Source organism: Sardina pilchardus, chromosome 17 (assembly GCF_963854185.1).
Source record: "Sardina pilchardus chromosome 17, fSarPil1.1, whole genome shotgun sequence".
NCBI lineage: Eukaryota > Metazoa > Chordata > Actinopteri > Clupeiformes > Clupeidae > Sardina > Sardina pilchardus.
Genome location: NC_085010.1, coordinates 258,163 through 274,594, shown reverse-complemented (window position 1 = coordinate 274,594; position 16,432 = coordinate 258,163). Strand labels below are relative to the sequence as shown.

General features: G+C 42.8%; 9 non-coding genes across 9 annotated transcripts; all 9 read right to left on the bottom strand.

The window, feature by feature from the left end:
• Window positions 1-1,078: 1,078 nt before the first annotated feature.
• LOC134063210 (5S ribosomal RNA) lies at window positions 1,079-1,197 on the bottom strand. The gene has a single exon (XR_009935980.1). It is a non-coding gene; the product is annotated as a 5S ribosomal RNA (ribosomal RNA).
• Window positions 1,198-2,834: 1,637 nt separating this feature from the next.
• Window positions 2,835-2,953, bottom strand: LOC134063198 (5S ribosomal RNA). Its single transcript, XR_009935969.1, has one exon. It is a non-coding gene; the product is annotated as a 5S ribosomal RNA (ribosomal RNA).
• Window positions 2,954-4,590: 1,637 nt separating this feature from the next.
• Window positions 4,591-4,709, bottom strand: LOC134063186 (5S ribosomal RNA). The gene has a single exon (XR_009935958.1). It is a non-coding gene; the product is annotated as a 5S ribosomal RNA (ribosomal RNA).
• A 1,637-nt stretch (window positions 4,710-6,346) lies between these two features.
• Window positions 6,347-6,465, bottom strand: LOC134063175 (5S ribosomal RNA). The gene has a single exon (XR_009935947.1). It is a non-coding gene; the product is annotated as a 5S ribosomal RNA (ribosomal RNA).
• Window positions 6,466-8,106: 1,641 nt separating this feature from the next.
• LOC134063164 (5S ribosomal RNA) lies at window positions 8,107-8,225 on the bottom strand. Its single transcript, XR_009935936.1, has one exon. It is a non-coding gene; the product is annotated as a 5S ribosomal RNA (ribosomal RNA).
• A 1,637-nt stretch (window positions 8,226-9,862) lies between these two features.
• Window positions 9,863-9,981, bottom strand: LOC134063153 (5S ribosomal RNA). The gene has a single exon (XR_009935925.1). It is a non-coding gene; the product is annotated as a 5S ribosomal RNA (ribosomal RNA).
• A 1,637-nt stretch (window positions 9,982-11,618) lies between these two features.
• On the bottom strand, window positions 11,619-11,737 carry LOC134063141 (5S ribosomal RNA). Its single transcript, XR_009935914.1, has one exon. It is a non-coding gene; the product is annotated as a 5S ribosomal RNA (ribosomal RNA).
• A 1,637-nt stretch (window positions 11,738-13,374) lies between these two features.
• Window positions 13,375-13,493, bottom strand: LOC134063129 (5S ribosomal RNA). The gene has a single exon (XR_009935902.1). It is a non-coding gene; the product is annotated as a 5S ribosomal RNA (ribosomal RNA).
• Window positions 13,494-15,130: 1,637 nt separating this feature from the next.
• LOC134063118 (5S ribosomal RNA) lies at window positions 15,131-15,249 on the bottom strand. The gene has a single exon (XR_009935890.1). It is a non-coding gene; the product is annotated as a 5S ribosomal RNA (ribosomal RNA).
• Window positions 15,250-16,432: the final 1,183 nt, after the last annotated feature.

Here is a 16,432-nt window from a genome sequence, read left to right as displayed (position 1 = left end):
TTTTTAAGCGGAGCGAAAACACAGGGGATGTTTCATTGGAGAGAACAGCCCTAATTTACAATTCATGAAATATAAGCTTCGTTTTAGAAACGTAGCCTCTCAATGAAAACAACGTACACATACCGGTCGGGATGCAGACGCTCCGAGTTGGGTCTCTGGCCAGTTAGGATTGCGCCTTCAGGTCATGTGTTGTGAAGAGGGTTGTTTCATGTATCCGCTTTGCTTCAACTTCGCCACGGAGAAAGTAAAAACAACTGCTCCAACTGCAGTTCTCTACTGGTGTGCTAGAGTCACTGGCAGCCAATGATCCATACATGTCCACAAATGTACACTAACGACGGAAAGCGTGGCGCTCCCTCCGGCGACGGAGACGTGAATGAGCGCTTCTCCTTAGCGCACGGTTTATATAGGCCTTATACGTAATAGTAGACACACGTCAATCGAATGCTGCATCTAATACGACAACATAGGCTATGTAGTAGCAACTGCTGTCAAGCAAAACTTCATGAAGCACGCTGATATTAGCTTTTCAAATATCAATTCGCTGTGCGTAAAAACAGGAACTTTGGTCACTCGCTCTACTCGGACATCCTGAAACGAGTAACCTACAGTTGTTCAGGAAAACACCACAATATCTGGGATGTCGACAGCCATGCAGACTGTAGGCTATTATCCATACTCAGGCAGTGTTGAAAAAATGACTTTGCAGCTCTTGGGCGAATGAACACAGCGAGACCGGGAATTGTACAAAACGGTGAAAACTAAAGGGACATAGAAAACAAAGCTGTCACCCCCAAAAAATAAGCTAAACATTCCAGATGAAAACAAGCACTAAAACTCCCCCAATCCGCCAACTGTTGACAGTCAACTCGTGCAATTTTGTTCGACCTGTTGCTGGCTTAGCCTATATTTCCTACCTATGCATTTAGTTATTTATTTATTTATTTATTTATTTATTTTGCTTTCAAACGGAGGAAGCAAATATTCAAAGGGGTTGGAACATCTACGTACTAGGGAGCAGGCACGCACAGACAGACAGCCTGAAAAAAAAAAAGTTGCACTGGCTGATGGAGAGAAAAGCTTACGGCACCTGGTATTCCCAGGCGGTCTCCCATCCAAGTACTAACCAGGCCCGACGCTGCTTAGCTTCCGAGATCGGACGAGATCGGGCGTGTTCAGCGTGGTATGGCCGTAAGCGAAAGCAACCGGCCAAAGTAACCTACTTAAAGCTCCCCAACCCGGGTTGGAGACGCGTGTGTTGTGAAAGGTGAGGTACGCTACAGTATGTGTTCATGAAAACAAGGGCGCATTTTCCGCGTGGAGTTCAACTTTGAAAGTGAAGAATACAACAAATGGCATTTAAAACTTGGTAACATTTCCAATAACTGTTCCTTCTTTATCCTAAAAACGAAGGGTACTGACAGAAGAGTTTGGTTAGGCAAGTGCATATACTTTACTCACAGTTCAACACACATAGGGCAGCTTTATCTCTGATTAAAACGCTCACAGATTTGTTTAGAAGCTAAAGAAATTGTAATGGTGACATAGCATGGCAAAAACCACTTGGTGTACACCATTTGAAACTACCACAAGTAAATTAGAAAACGTCACTGGAGTAAAAAAAAAAAAAAAAGCTCAGCTTTTCAAACAAAGATGATACTCAAAGCTAAGGAGAGAAATCAGTGTCTGGCCATGCATGAGAATATAAAACCACTAAGTATTTGATGGGATATAAAAAATAAAATAAAAAATCCTTTTTTTAAGCGGAGCGAAAACACAGGGGATGTTTCATTGGAGAGAACAACCCTAATTTACAATTCATGAAATATAAGCTTCGTTTTAGAAACGTAGCCTCTCAATGAAAACAACGTACACATACCGGTCGGGATGCAGACGCTCCGAGTTGGGTCTCTGGCCAGTTAGGATTGCGCCTTCAGGTCATGTGTTGTGAAGAGGGTTGTTTCATGGATCCGCTTTGCTTCAACTTCGCCACGGAGAAAGTAAAAACAACTGCTCCAACTGCAGTTCTCTACTGGTGTGCTAGAGTCACTGGCAGCCAATGATCCATACATGTCCACAAATGTACACTAACGACGGAAAGCGTGGCGCTCCCTCCGGCGACGGAGACGTGAATGAGCGCTTCTCCTTAGCGCACGGTTTATATAGGCCTTATACGTAATAGTAGACACACGTCAATCGAATGCTGCATCTAATACGACAACATAGGCTATGTAGTAGCAACTGCTGTCAAGCAAAACTTCATGAAGCACGCTGATATTAGCTTTTCAAATATCAATTCGCTGTGCGTAAAAACAGGAACTTTGGTCACTCGCTCTACTCGGACATCCTGAAACGAGTAACCTACAGTTGTTCAGGAAAACACCACAATATCTGGGATGTCGACAGCCATGCAGACTGTAGGCTATTATCCATACTCAGGCAGTGTTGAAAAAATGACTTTGCAGCTCTTGGGCGAATGAACACAGCGAGACCGGGAATTGTACAAAACGGTGAAAACTAAAGGGACATAGAAAACAAAGCTGTCACCCCCAAAAAATAAGCTAAACATTCCAGATGAAAACAAGCACTAAAACTCCCCCAATCCGCCAACTGTTGACAGTCAACTCGTGCAATTTTGTTCGACCTGTTGCTGGCTTAGCCTATATTTCCTACCTATGCATTTAGTTATTTATTTATTTATTTATTTATTTATTTTGCTTTCAAACGGAGGAAGCAAATATTCAAAGGGGTTGGAACATCTACGTACTAGGGAGCAGGCACGCACAGACAGACAGCCTGAAAAAAAAAAAGTTGCACTGGCTGATGGAGAGAAAAGCTTACGGCACCTGGTATTCCCAGGCGGTCTCCCATCCAAGTACTAACCAGGCCCGACGCTGCTTAGCTTCCGAGATCGGACGAGATCGGGCGTGTTCAGCGTGGTATGGCCGTAAGCGAAAGCAACCGGCCAAAGTAACGTACTTAAAGCTCCCCAACCCGGGTTGGAGACGCGTGTGTTGTGAAAGGTGAGGTACGCTACAGTATGTGTTCATGAAAACAAGGGCGCATTTTCCGCGTGGAGTTCAACTTTGAAAGTGAAGAATACAACAAATGGCATTTAAAACTTGGTAACATTTCCAATAACTGTTCCTTCTTTATCCTAAAAACGAAGGGTACTGACAGAAGAGTTTGGTTAGGCAAGTGCATATACTTTACTCACAGTTCAACACACATAGGGCAGCTTTATCTCTGATTAAAACGCTCACAGATTTGTTTAGAAGCTAAAGAAATTGTAATGGTGACATAGCATGGCAAAAACCACTTGGTGTACACCATTTGAAACTACCACAAGTAAATTAGAAAACGTCACTGGAGTAAAAAAAAAAAAAAAAGCTCAGCTTTTCAAACAAAGATGATACTCAAAGCTAAGGAGAGAAATCAGTGTCTGGCCATGCATGAGAATATAAAACCACTAAGTATTTGATGGGATATAAAAAAAAAAAAAAAAAATCCTTTTTTTAAGCGGAGCGAAAACACAGGGGATGTTTCATTGGAGAGAACAGCCCTAATTTACAATTCATGAAATATAAGCTTCGTTTTAGAAACGTAGCCTCTCAATGAAAACAACGTACACATACCGGTCGGGATGCAGACGCTCCGAGTTGGGTCTCTGGCCAGTTAGGATTGCGCCTTCAGGTCATGTGTTGTGAAGAGGGTTGTTTCATGTATCCGCTTTGCTTCAACTTCGCCACGGAGAAAGTAAAAACAACTGCTCCAACTGCAGTTCTCTACTGGTGTGCTAGAGTCACTGGCAGCCAATGATCCATACATGTCCACAAATGTACACTAACGACGGAAAGCGTGGCGCTCCCTCCGGCGACGGAGACGTGAATGAGCGCTTCTCCTTAGCGCACGGTTTATATAGGCCTTATACGTAATAGTAGACACACGTCAATCGAATGCTGCATCTAATACGACAACATAGGCTATGTAGTAGCAACTGCTGTCAAGCAAAACTTCATGAAGCACGCTGATATTAGCTTTTCAAATATCAATTCGCTGTGCGTAAAAACAGGAACTTTGGTCACTCGCTCTACTCGGACATCCTGAAACGAGTAACCTACAGTTGTTCAGGAAAACACCACAATATCTGGGATGTCGACAGCCATGCAGACTGTAGGCTATTATCCATACTCAGGCAGTGTTGAAAAAATGACTTTGCAGCTCTTGGGCGAATGAACACAGCGAGACCGGGAATTGTACAAAACGGTGAAAACTAAAGGGACATAGAAAACAAAGCTGTCACCCCCAAAAAATAAGCTAAACATTCCAGATGAAAACAAGCACTAAAACTCCCCCAATCCGCCAACTGTTGACAGTCAACTCGTGCAATTTTGTTCGACCTGTTGCTGGCTTAGCCTATATTTCCTACCTATGCATTTAGTTATTTATTTATTTATTTATTTATTTATTTTGCTTTCAAACGGAGGAAGCAAATATTCAAAGGGGTTGGAACATCTACGTACTAGGGAGCAGGCACGCACAGACAGACAGCCTGAAAAAAAAAAAGTTGCACTGGCTGATGGAGAGAAAAGCTTACGGCACCTGGTATTCCCAGGCGGTCTCCCATCCAAGTACTAACCAGGCCCGACGCTGCTTAGCTTCCGAGATCGGACGAGATCGGGCGTGTTCAGCGTGGTATGGCCGTAAGCGAAAGCAACCGGCCAAAGTAACCTACTTAAAGCTCCCCAACCCGGGTTGGAGACGCGTGTGTTGTGAAAGGTGAGGTACGCTACAGTATGTGTTCATGAAAACAAGGGCGCATTTTCCGCGTGGAGTTCAACTTTGAAAGTGAAGAATACAACAAATGGCATTTAAAACTTGGTAACATTTCCAATAACTGTTCCTTCTTTATCCTAAAAACGAAGGGTACTGACAGAAGAGTTTGGTTAGGCAAGTGCATATACTTTACTCACAGTTCAACACACATAGGGCAGCTTTATCTCTGATTAAAACGCTCACAGATTTGTTTAGAAGCTAAAGAAATTGTAATGGTGACATAGCATGGCAAAAACCACTTGGTGTACACCATTTGAAACTACCACAAGTAAATTAGAAAACGTCACTGGAGTAAAAAAAAAAAAAAAAGCTCAGCTTTTCAAACAAAGATGATACTCAAAGCTAAGGAGAGAAATCAGTGTCTGGCCATGCATGAGAATATAAAACCACTAAGTATTTGATGGGATATAAAAAATAAAATAAAAAATCCTTTTTTTAAGCGGAGCGAAAACACAGGGGATGTTTCATTGGAGAGAACAACCCTAATTTACAATTCATGAAATATAAGCTTCGTTTTAGAAACGTAGCCTCTCAATGAAAACAACGTACACATACCGGTCGGGATGCAGACGCTCCGAGTTGGGTCTCTGGCCAGTTAGGATTGCGCCTTCAGGTCATGTGTTGTGAAGAGGGTTGTTTCATGGATCCGCTTTGCTTCAACTTCGCCACGGAGAAAGTAAAAACAACTGCTCCAACTGCAGTTCTCTACTGGTGTGCTAGAGTCACTGGCAGCCAATGATCCATACATGTCCACAAATGTACACTAACGACGGAAAGCGTGGCGCTCCCTCCGGCGACGGAGACGTGAATGAGCGCTTCTCCTTAGCGCACGGTTTATATAGGCCTTATACGTAATAGTAGACACACGTCAATCGAATGCTGCATCTAATACGACAACATAGGCTATGTAGTAGCAACTGCTGTCAAGCAAAACTTCATGAAGCACGCTGATATTAGCTTTTCAAATATCAATTCGCTGTGCGTAAAAACAGGAACTTTGGTCACTCGCTCTACTCGGACATCCTGAAACGAGTAACCTACAGTTGTTCAGGAAAACACCACAATATCTGGGATGTCGACAGCCATGCAGACTGTAGGCTATTATCCATACTCAGGCAGTGTTGAAAAAATGACTTTGCAGCTCTTGGGCGAATGAACACAGCGAGACCGGGAATTGTACAAAACGGTGAAAACTAAAGGGACATAGAAAACAAAGCTGTCACCCCCAAAAAATAAGCTAAACATTCCAGATGAAAACAAGCACTAAAACTCCCCCAATCCGCCAACTGTTGACAGTCAACTCGTGCAATTTTGTTCGACCTGTTGCTGGCTTAGCCTATATTTCCTACCTATGCATTTAGTTATTTATTTATTTATTTATTTATTTATTTAGCTTTCAAACGGAGGAAGCAAATATTCAAAGGGGTTGGAACATCTACGTACTAGGGAGCAGGCACGCACAGACAGACAGCCTGAAAAAAAAAAAGTTGCACTGGCTGATGGAGAGAAAAGCTTACGGCACCTGGTATTCCCAGGCGGTCTCCCATCCAAGTACTAACCAGGCCCGACGCTGCTTAGCTTCCGAGATCGGACGAGATCGGGCGTGTTCAGCGTGGTATGGCCGTAAGCGAAAGCAACCGGCCAAAGTAACGTACTTAAAGCTCCCCAACCCGGGTTGGAGACGCGTGTGTTGTGAAAGGTGAGGTACGCTACAGTATGTGTTCATGAAAACAAGGGCGCATTTTCCGCGTGGAGTTCAACTTTGAAAGTGAAGAATACAACAAATGGCATTTAAAACTTGGTAACATTTCCAATAACTGTTCCTTCTTTATCCTAAAAACGAAGGGTACTGACAGAAGAGTTTGGTTAGGCAAGTGCATATACTTTACTCACAGTTCAACACACATAGGGCAGCTTTATCTCTGATTAAAACGCTCACAGATTTGTTTAGAAGCTAAAGAAATTGTAATGGTGACATAGCATGGCAAAAACCACTTGGTGTACACCATTTGAAACTACCACAAGTAAATTAGAAAACGTCACTGGAGTAAAAAAAAAAAAAAAAGCTCAGCTTTTCAAACAAAGATGATACTCAAAGCTAAGGAGAGAAATCAGTGTCTGGCCATGCATGAGAATATAAAACCACTAAGTATTTGATGGGATATAAAAAAAAAAAAAAAAAATCCTTTTTTTAAGCGGAGCGAAAACACAGGGGATGTTTCATTGGAGAGAACAGCCCTAATTTACAATTCATGAAATATAAGCTTCGTTTTAGAAACGTAGCCTCTCAATGAAAACAACGTACACATACCGGTCGGGATGCAGACGCTCCGAGTTGGGTCTCTGGCCAGTTAGGATTGCGCCTTCAGGTCATGTGTTGTGAAGAGGGTTGTTTCATGTATCCGCTTTGCTTCAACTTCGCCACGGAGAAAGTAAAAACAACTGCTCCAACTGCAGTTCTCTACTGGTGTGCTAGAGTCACTGGCAGCCAATGATCCATACATGTCCACAAATGTACACTAACGACGGAAAGCGTGGCGCTCCCTCCGGCGACGGAGACGTGAATGAGCGCTTCTCCTTAGCGCACGGTTTATATAGGCCTTATACGTAATAGTAGACACACGTCAATCGAATGCTGCATCTAATACGACAACATAGGCTATGTAGTAGCAACTGCTGTCAAGCAAAACTTCATGAAGCACGCTGATATTAGCTTTTCAAATATCAATTCGCTGTGCGTAAAAACAGGAACTTTGGTCACTCGCTCTACTCGGACATCCTGAAACGAGTAACCTACAGTTGTTCAGGAAAACACCACAATATCTGGGATGTCGACAGCCATGCAGACTGTAGGCTATTATCCATACTCAGGCAGTGTTGAAAAAATGACTTTGCAGCTCTTGGGCGAATGAACACAGCGAGACCGGGAATTGTACAAAACGGTGAAAACTAAAGGGACATAGAAAACAAAGCTGTCACCCCCCAAAAATAAGCTAAACATTCCAGATGAAAACAAGCACTAAAACTCCCCCAATCCGCCAACTGTTGACAGTCAACTCGTGCAATTTTGTTCGACCTGTTGCTGGCTTAGCCTATATTTCCTACCTATGCATTTAGTTATTTAGTTATTTATTTATTTATTTATTTATTTAGCTTTCAAACGGAGGAAGCAAATATTCAAAGGGGTTGGAACATCTACGTACTAGGGAGCAGGCACGCACAGACAGACAGCCTGAAAAAAAAAAAGTTGCACTGGCTGATGGAGAGAAAAGCTTACGGCACCTGGTATTCCCAGGCGGTCTCCCATCCAAGTACTAACCAGGCCCGACGCTGCTTAGCTTCCGAGATCGGACGAGATCGGGCGTGTTCAGCGTGGTATGGCCGTAAGCGAAAGCAACCGGCCAAAGTAACCTACTTAAAGCTCCCCAACCCGGGTTGGAGACGCGTGTGTTGTGAAAGGTGAGGTACGCTACAGTATGTGTTCATGAAAACAAGGGCGCATTTTCCGCGTGGAGTTCAACTTTGAAAGTGAAGAATACAACAAATGGCATTTAAAACTTGGTAACATTTCCAATAACTGTTCCTTCTTTATCCTAAAAACGAAGGGTACTGACAGAAGAGTTTGGTTAGGCAAGTGCATATACTTTACTCACAGTTCAACACACATAGGGCAGCTTTATCTCTGATTAAAACGCTCACAGATTTGTTTAGAAGCTAAAGAAATTGTAATGGTGACATAGCATGGCAAAAACCACTTGGTGTACACCATTTGAAACTACCACAAGTAAATTAGAAAACGTCACTGGAGTAAAAAAAAAAAAAAAAGCTCAGCTTTTCAAACAAAGATGATACTCAAAGCTAAGGAGAGAAATCAGTGTCTGGCCATGCATGAGAATATAAAACCACTAAGTATTTGATGGGATATAAAAAAAAAAAAAAAAAATCCTTTTTTTAAGCGGAGCGAAAACACAGGGGATGTTTCATTGGAGAGAACAGCCCTAATTTACAATTCATGAAATATAAGCTTCGTTTTAGAAACGTAGCCTCTCAATGAAAACAACGTACACATACCGGTCGGGATGCAGACGCTCCGAGTTGGGTCTCTGGCCAGTTAGGATTGCGCCTTCAGGTCATGTGTTGTGAAGAGGGTTGTTTCATGGATCCGCTTTGCTTCAACTTCGCCACGGAGAAAGTAAAAACAACTGCTCCAACTGCAGTTCTCTACTGGTGTGCTAGAGTCACTGGCAGCCAATGATCCATACATGTCCACAAATGTACACTAACGACGGAAAGCGTGGCGCTCCCTCCGGCGACGGAGACGTGAATGAGCGCTTCTCCTTAGCGCACGGTTTATATAGGCCTTATACGTAATAGTAGACACACGTCAATCGAATGCTGCATCTAATACGACAACATAGGCTATGTAGTAGCAACTGCTGTCAAGCAAAACTTCATGAAGCACGCTGATATTAGCTTTTCAAATATCAATTCGCTGTGCGTAAAAACAGGAACTTTGGTCACTCGCTCTACTCGGACATCCTGAAACGAGTAACCTACAGTTGTTCAGGAAAACACCACAATATCTGGGATGTCGACAGCCATGCAGACTGTAGGCTATTATCCATACTCAGGCAGTGTTGAAAAAATGACTTTGCAGCTCTTGGGCGAATGAACACAGCGAGACCGGGAATTGTACAAAACGGTGAAAACTAAAGGGACATAGAAAACAAAGCTGTCACCCCCCAAAAATAAGCTAAACATTCCAGATGAAAACAAGCACTAAAACTCCCCCAATCCGCCAACTGTTGACAGTCAACTCGTGCAATTTTGTTCGACCTGTTGCTGGCTTAGCCTATATTTCCTACCTATGCATTTAGTTATTTATTTATTTATTTATTTATTTATTTTGCTTTCAAACGGAGGAAGCAAATATTCAAAGGGGTTGGAACATCTACGTACTAGGGAGCAGGCACGCACAGACAGACAGCCTGAAAAAAAAAAAGTTGCACTGGCTGATGGAGAGAAAAGCTTACGGCACCTGGTATTCCCAGGCGGTCTCCCATCCAAGTACTAACCAGGCCCGACGCTGCTTAGCTTCCGAGATCGGACGAGATCGGGCGTGTTCAGCGTGGTATGGCCGTAAGCGAAAGCAACCGGCCAAAGTAACCTACTTAAAGCTCCCCAACCCGGGTTGGAGACGCGTGTGTTGTGAAAGGTGAGGTACGCTACAGTATGTGTTCATGAAAACAAGGGCGCATTTTCCGCGTGGAGTTCAACTTTGAAAGTGAAGAATACAACAAATGGCATTTAAAACTTGGTAACATTTCCAATAACTGTTCCTTCTTTATCCTAAAAACGAAGGGTACTGACAGAAGAGTTTGGTTAGGCAAGTGCATATACTTTACTCACAGTTCAACACACATAGGGCAGCTTTATCTCTGATTAAAACGCTCACAGATTTGTTTAGAAGCTAAAGAAATTGTAATGGTGACATAGCATGGCAAAAACCACTTGGTGTACACCATTTGAAACTACCACAAGTAAATTAGAAAACGTCACTGGAGTAAAAAAAAAAAAAAAAGCTCAGCTTTTCAAACAAAGATGATACTCAAAGCTAAGGAGAGAAATCAGTGTCTGGCCATGCATGAGAATATAAAACCACTAAGTATTTGATGGGATATAAAAAATAAAATAAAAAATCCTTTTTTTAAGCGGAGCGAAAACACAGGGGATGTTTCATTGGAGAGAACAACCCTAATTTACAATTCATGAAATATAAGCTTCGTTTTAGAAACGTAGCCTCTCAATGAAAACAACGTACACATACCGGTCGGGATGCAGACGCTCCGAGTTGGGTCTCTGGCCAGTTAGGATTGCGCCTTCAGGTCATGTGTTGTGAAGAGGGTTGTTTCATGGATCCGCTTTGCTTCAACTTCGCCACGGAGAAAGTAAAAACAACTGCTCCAACTGCAGTTCTCTACTGGTGTGCTAGAGTCACTGGCAGCCAATGATCCATACATGTCCACAAATGTACACTAACGACGGAAAGCGTGGCGCTCCCTCCGGCGACGGAGACGTGAATGAGCGCTTCTCCTTAGCGCACGGTTTATATAGGCCTTATACGTAATAGTAGACACACGTCAATCGAATGCTGCATCTAATACGACAACATAGGCTATGTAGTAGCAACTGCTGTCAAGCAAAACTTCATGAAGCACGCTGATATTAGCTTTTCAAATATCAATTCGCTGTGCGTAAAAACAGGAACTTTGGTCACTCGCTCTACTCGGACATCCTGAAACGAGTAACCTACAGTTGTTCAGGAAAACACCACAATATCTGGGATGTCGACAGCCATGCAGACTGTAGGCTATTATCCATACTCAGGCAGTGTTGAAAAAATGACTTTGCAGCTCTTGGGCGAATGAACACAGCGAGACCGGGAATTGTACAAAACGGTGAAAACTAAAGGGACATAGAAAACAAAGCTGTCACCCCCCAAAAATAAGCTAAACATTCCAGATGAAAACAAGCACTAAAACTCCCCCAATCCGCCAACTGTTGACAGTCAACTCGTGCAATTTTGTTCGACCTGTTGCTGGCTTAGCCTATATTTCCTACCTATGCATTTAGTTATTTATTTATTTATTTATTTATTTATTTTGCTTTCAAACGGAGGAAGCAAATATTCAAAGGGGTTGGAACATCTACGTACTAGGGAGCAGGCACGCACAGACAGACAGCCTGAAAAAAAAAAAGTTGCACTGGCTGATGGAGAGAAAAGCTTACGGCACCTGGTATTCCCAGGCGGTCTCCCATCCAAGTACTAACCAGGCCCGACGCTGCTTAGCTTCCGAGATCGGACGAGATCGGGCGTGTTCAGCGTGGTATGGCCGTAAGCGAAAGCAACCGGCCAAAGTAACCTACTTAAAGCTCCCCAACCCGGGTTGGAGACGCGTGTGTTGTGAAAGGTGAGGTACGCTACAGTATGTGTTCATGAAAACAAGGGCGCATTTTCCGCGTGGAGTTCAACTTTGAAAGTGAAGAATACAACAAATGGCATTTAAAACTTGGTAACATTTCCAATAACTGTTCCTTCTTTATCCTAAAAACGAAGGGTACTGACAGAAGAGTTTGGTTAGGCAAGTGCATATACTTTACTCACAGTTCAACACACATAGGGCAGCTTTATCTCTGATTAAAACGCTCACAGATTTGTTTAGAAGCTAAAGAAATTGTAATGGTGACATAGCATGGCAAAAACCACTTGGTGTACACCATTTGAAACTACCACAAGTAAATTAGAAAACGTCACTGGAGTAAAAAAAAAAAAAAAAGCTCAGCTTTTCAAACAAAGATGATACTCAAAGCTAAGGAGAGAAATCAGTGTCTGGCCATGCATGAGAATATAAAACCACTAAGTATTTGATGGGATATAAAAAATAAAATAAAAAATCCTTTTTTTAAGCGGAGCGAAAACACAGGGGATGTTTCATTGGAGAGAACAACCCTAATTTACAATTCATGAAATATAAGCTTCGTTTTAGAAACGTAGCCTCTCAATGAAAACAACGTACACATACCGGTCGGGATGCAGACGCTCCGAGTTGGGTCTCTGGCCAGTTAGGATTGCGCCTTCAGGTCATGTGTTGTGAAGAGGGTTGTTTCATGGATCCGCTTTGCTTCAACTTCGCCACGGAGAAAGTAAAAACAACTGCTCCAACTGCAGTTCTCTACTGGTGTGCTAGAGTCACTGGCAGCCAATGATCCATACATGTCCACAAATGTACACTAACGACGGAAAGCGTGGCGCTCCCTCCGGCGACGGAGACGTGAATGAGCGCTTCTCCTTAGCGCACGGTTTATATAGGCCTTATACGTAATAGTAGACACACGTCAATCGAATGCTGCATCTAATACGACAACATAGGCTATGTAGTAGCAACTGCTGTCAAGCAAAACTTCATGAAGCACGCTGATATTAGCTTTTCAAATATCAATTCGCTGTGCGTAAAAACAGGAACTTTGGTCACTCGCTCTACTCGGACATCCTGAAACGAGTAACCTACAGTTGTTCAGGAAAACACCACAATATCTGGGATGTCGACAGCCATGCAGACTGTAGGCTATTATCCATACTCAGGCAGTGTTGAAAAAATGACTTTGCAGCTCTTGGGCGAATGAACACAGCGAGACCGGGAATTGTACAAAACGGTGAAAACTAAAGGGACATAGAAAACAAAGCTGTCACCCCCCAAAAATAAGCTAAACATTCCAGATGAAAACAAGCACTAAAACTCCCCCAATCCGCCAACTGTTGACAGTCAACTCGTGCAATTTTGTTCGACCTGTTGCTGGCTTAGCCTATATTTCCTACCTATGCATTTAGTTATTTATTTATTTATTTATTTATTTATTTTGCTTTCAAACGGAGGAAGCAAATATTCAAAGGGGTTGGAACATCTACGTACTAGGGAGCAGGCACGCACAGACAGACAGCCTGAAAAAAAAAAAGTTGCACTGGCTGATGGAGAGAAAAGCTTACGGCACCTGGTATTCCCAGGCGGTCTCCCATCCAAGTACTAACCAGGCCCGACGCTGCTTAGCTTCCGAGATCGGACGAGATCGGGCGTGTTCAGCGTGGTATGGCCGTAAGCGAAAGCAACCGGCCAAAGTAACCTACTTAAAGCTCCCCAACCCGGGTTGGAGACGCGTGTGTTGTGAAAGGTGAGGTACGCTACAGTATGTGTTCATGAAAACAAGGGCGCATTTTCCGCGTGGAGTTCAACTTTGAAAGTGAAGAATACAACAAATGGCATTTAAAACTTGGTAACATTTCCAATAACTGTTCCTTCTTTATCCTAAAAACGAAGGGTACTGACAGAAGAGTTTGGTTAGGCAAGTGCATATACTTTACTCACAGTTCAACACACATAGGGCAGCTTTATCTCTGATTAAAACGCTCACAGATTTGTTTAGAAGCTAAAGAAATTGTAATGGTGACATAGCATGGCAAAAACCACTTGGTGTACACCATTTGAAACTACCACAAGTAAATTAGAAAACGTCACTGGAGTAAAAAAAAAAAAAAAAGCTCAGCTTTTCAAACAAAGATGATACTCAAAGCTAAGGAGAGAAATCAGTGTCTGGCCATGCATGAGAATATAAAACCACTAAGTATTTGATGGGATATAAAAAAAAAAAAAAAAAATCCTTTTTTTAAGCGGAGCGAAAACACAGGGGATGTTTCATTGGAGAGAACAGCCCTAATTTACAATTCATGAAATATAAGCTTCGTTTTAGAAACGTAGCCTCTCAATGAAAACAACGTACACATACCGGTCGGGATGCAGACGCTCCGAGTTGGGTCTCTGGCCAGTTAGGATTGCGCCTTCAGGTCATGTGTTGTGAAGAGGGTTGTTTCATGTATCCGCTTTGCTTCAACTTCGCCACGGAGAAAGTAAAAACAACTGCTCCAACTGCAGTTCTCTACTGGTGTGCTAGAGTCACTGGCAGCCAATGATCCATACATGTCCACAAATGTACACTAACGACGGAAAGCGTGGCGCTCCCTCCGGCGACGGAGACGTGAATGAGCGCTTCTCCTTAGCGCACGGTTTATATAGGCCTTATACGTAATAGTAGACACACGTCAATCGAATGCTGCATCTAATACGACAACATAGGCTATGTAGTAGCAACTGCTGTCAAGCAAAACTTCATGAAGCACGCTGATATTAGCTTTTCAAATATCAATTCGCTGTGCGTAAAAACAGGAACTTTGGTCACTCGCTCTACTCGGACATCCTGAAACGAGTAACCTACAGTTGTTCAGGAAAACACCACAATATCTGGGATGTCGACAGCCATGCAGACTGTAGGCTATTATCCATACTCAGGCAGTGTTGAAAAAATGACTTTGCAGCTCTTGGGCGAATGAACACAGCGAGACCGGGAATTGTACAAAACGGTGAAAACTAAAGGGACATAGAAAACAAAGCTGTCACCCCCCAAAAATAAGCTAAACATTCCAGATGAAAACAAGCACTAAAACTCCCCCAATCCGCCAACTGTTGACAGTCAACTCGTGCAATTTTGTTCGACCTGTTGCTGGCTTAGCCTATATTTCCTACCTATGCATTTAGTTATTTATTTATTTATTTATTTATTTATTTTGCTTTCAAACGGAGGAAGCAAATATTCAAAGGGGTTGGAACATCTACGTACTAGGGAGCAGGCACGCACAGACAGACAGCCTGAAAAAAAAAAAGTTGCACTGGCTGATGGAGAGAAAAGCTTACGGCACCTGGTATTCCCAGGCGGTCTCCCATCCAAGTACTAACCAGGCCCGACGCTGCTTAGCTTCCGAGATCGGACGAGATCGGGCGTGTTCAGCGTGGTATGGCCGTAAGCGAAAGCAACCGGCCAAAGTAACCTACTTAAAGCTCCCCAACCCGGGTTGGAGACGCGTGTGTTGTGAAAGGTGAGGTACGCTACTATGGCGTTACATTTGTGCCACATTTATGAGCGCAGAGTGGAGCAATATTGAGCACAGAAACATATTTTGAGCAAGCACACAACTTATATTCTGAGGACAAATTAAACTTGAGCACAAAGAATTTGTAACTGCGCAAACGAGAATCAATTCTGTGCTCAACAAATGTCTTTGCGTGTTCCCTACGGTCAAAATGTGTGCGCGACAACAGCGCCCCTTTCATTCATTTTCACTGAACGCGCTCTCACACAGCTCCCTCTGCTCGCTCTAGCTATCTCTCTCCCTCTCGCTCAATTTAATCTCTGCGCTCGCTCAAAGTCATCTCTGTGCTCGCTCAAAATCTGTCGACAGCGTTACATTTATCCCACAATTGCCAACCAATCAGAAGATTCGCCCGAAATTGATTGACATCCAACCTGACCAATCAGAGTAGCTCTTCCGTCGACGAAGCCCTTCGTGAAAGTGGACCCAAACGCGATTCATTCAGCAGCTAACTTTCTTTCTAGTGCATCTTTGACTACATGTCTACATCATACTCAAATACATTATCGGTAAGTATTTTATAGTTTAATAGTTATAGTTTTTATAGCTTATAGTTTAATTAACGATAGTGATACAATAGTGTGTTGGATGGCATTCTTAACGTTATTCTGAACGTTAATGTTAACTGGCATTCTTAACGTTAGCCTATATCATGCCAGCAATATGCACTCTTAGCCTAGCTTTTCCTAATTGTGCTGTAGCTTGAATATTGATCCTTTTGTAAGTCTTTGGATAAAAGCCTAACAGCTAAATGTAAATGTAATGTTATCTCGAGACGTCGGTGTTTGCTTGATTTGCCTTGCTAATGTTATGTGTTCCCCGCTAATTAAATGTTATTCGTTCCTCTTTAGCAATCCTAGCAACTGCTTAGCAACTGCTAAGCACGGTGAAATCAGGGTGAAATATGTCGACTGGCGACACACCTCAGCAATCAGTAAGCACTTGACTTTATTCTCTTTGATAATTGTGTCTCAGAATTACGTTTTGTCGTTGTAAGAACATTCTAGTCTGTGGTAAGAACCATAGATATATATACGTATATATATCAGAGAGTGTTAT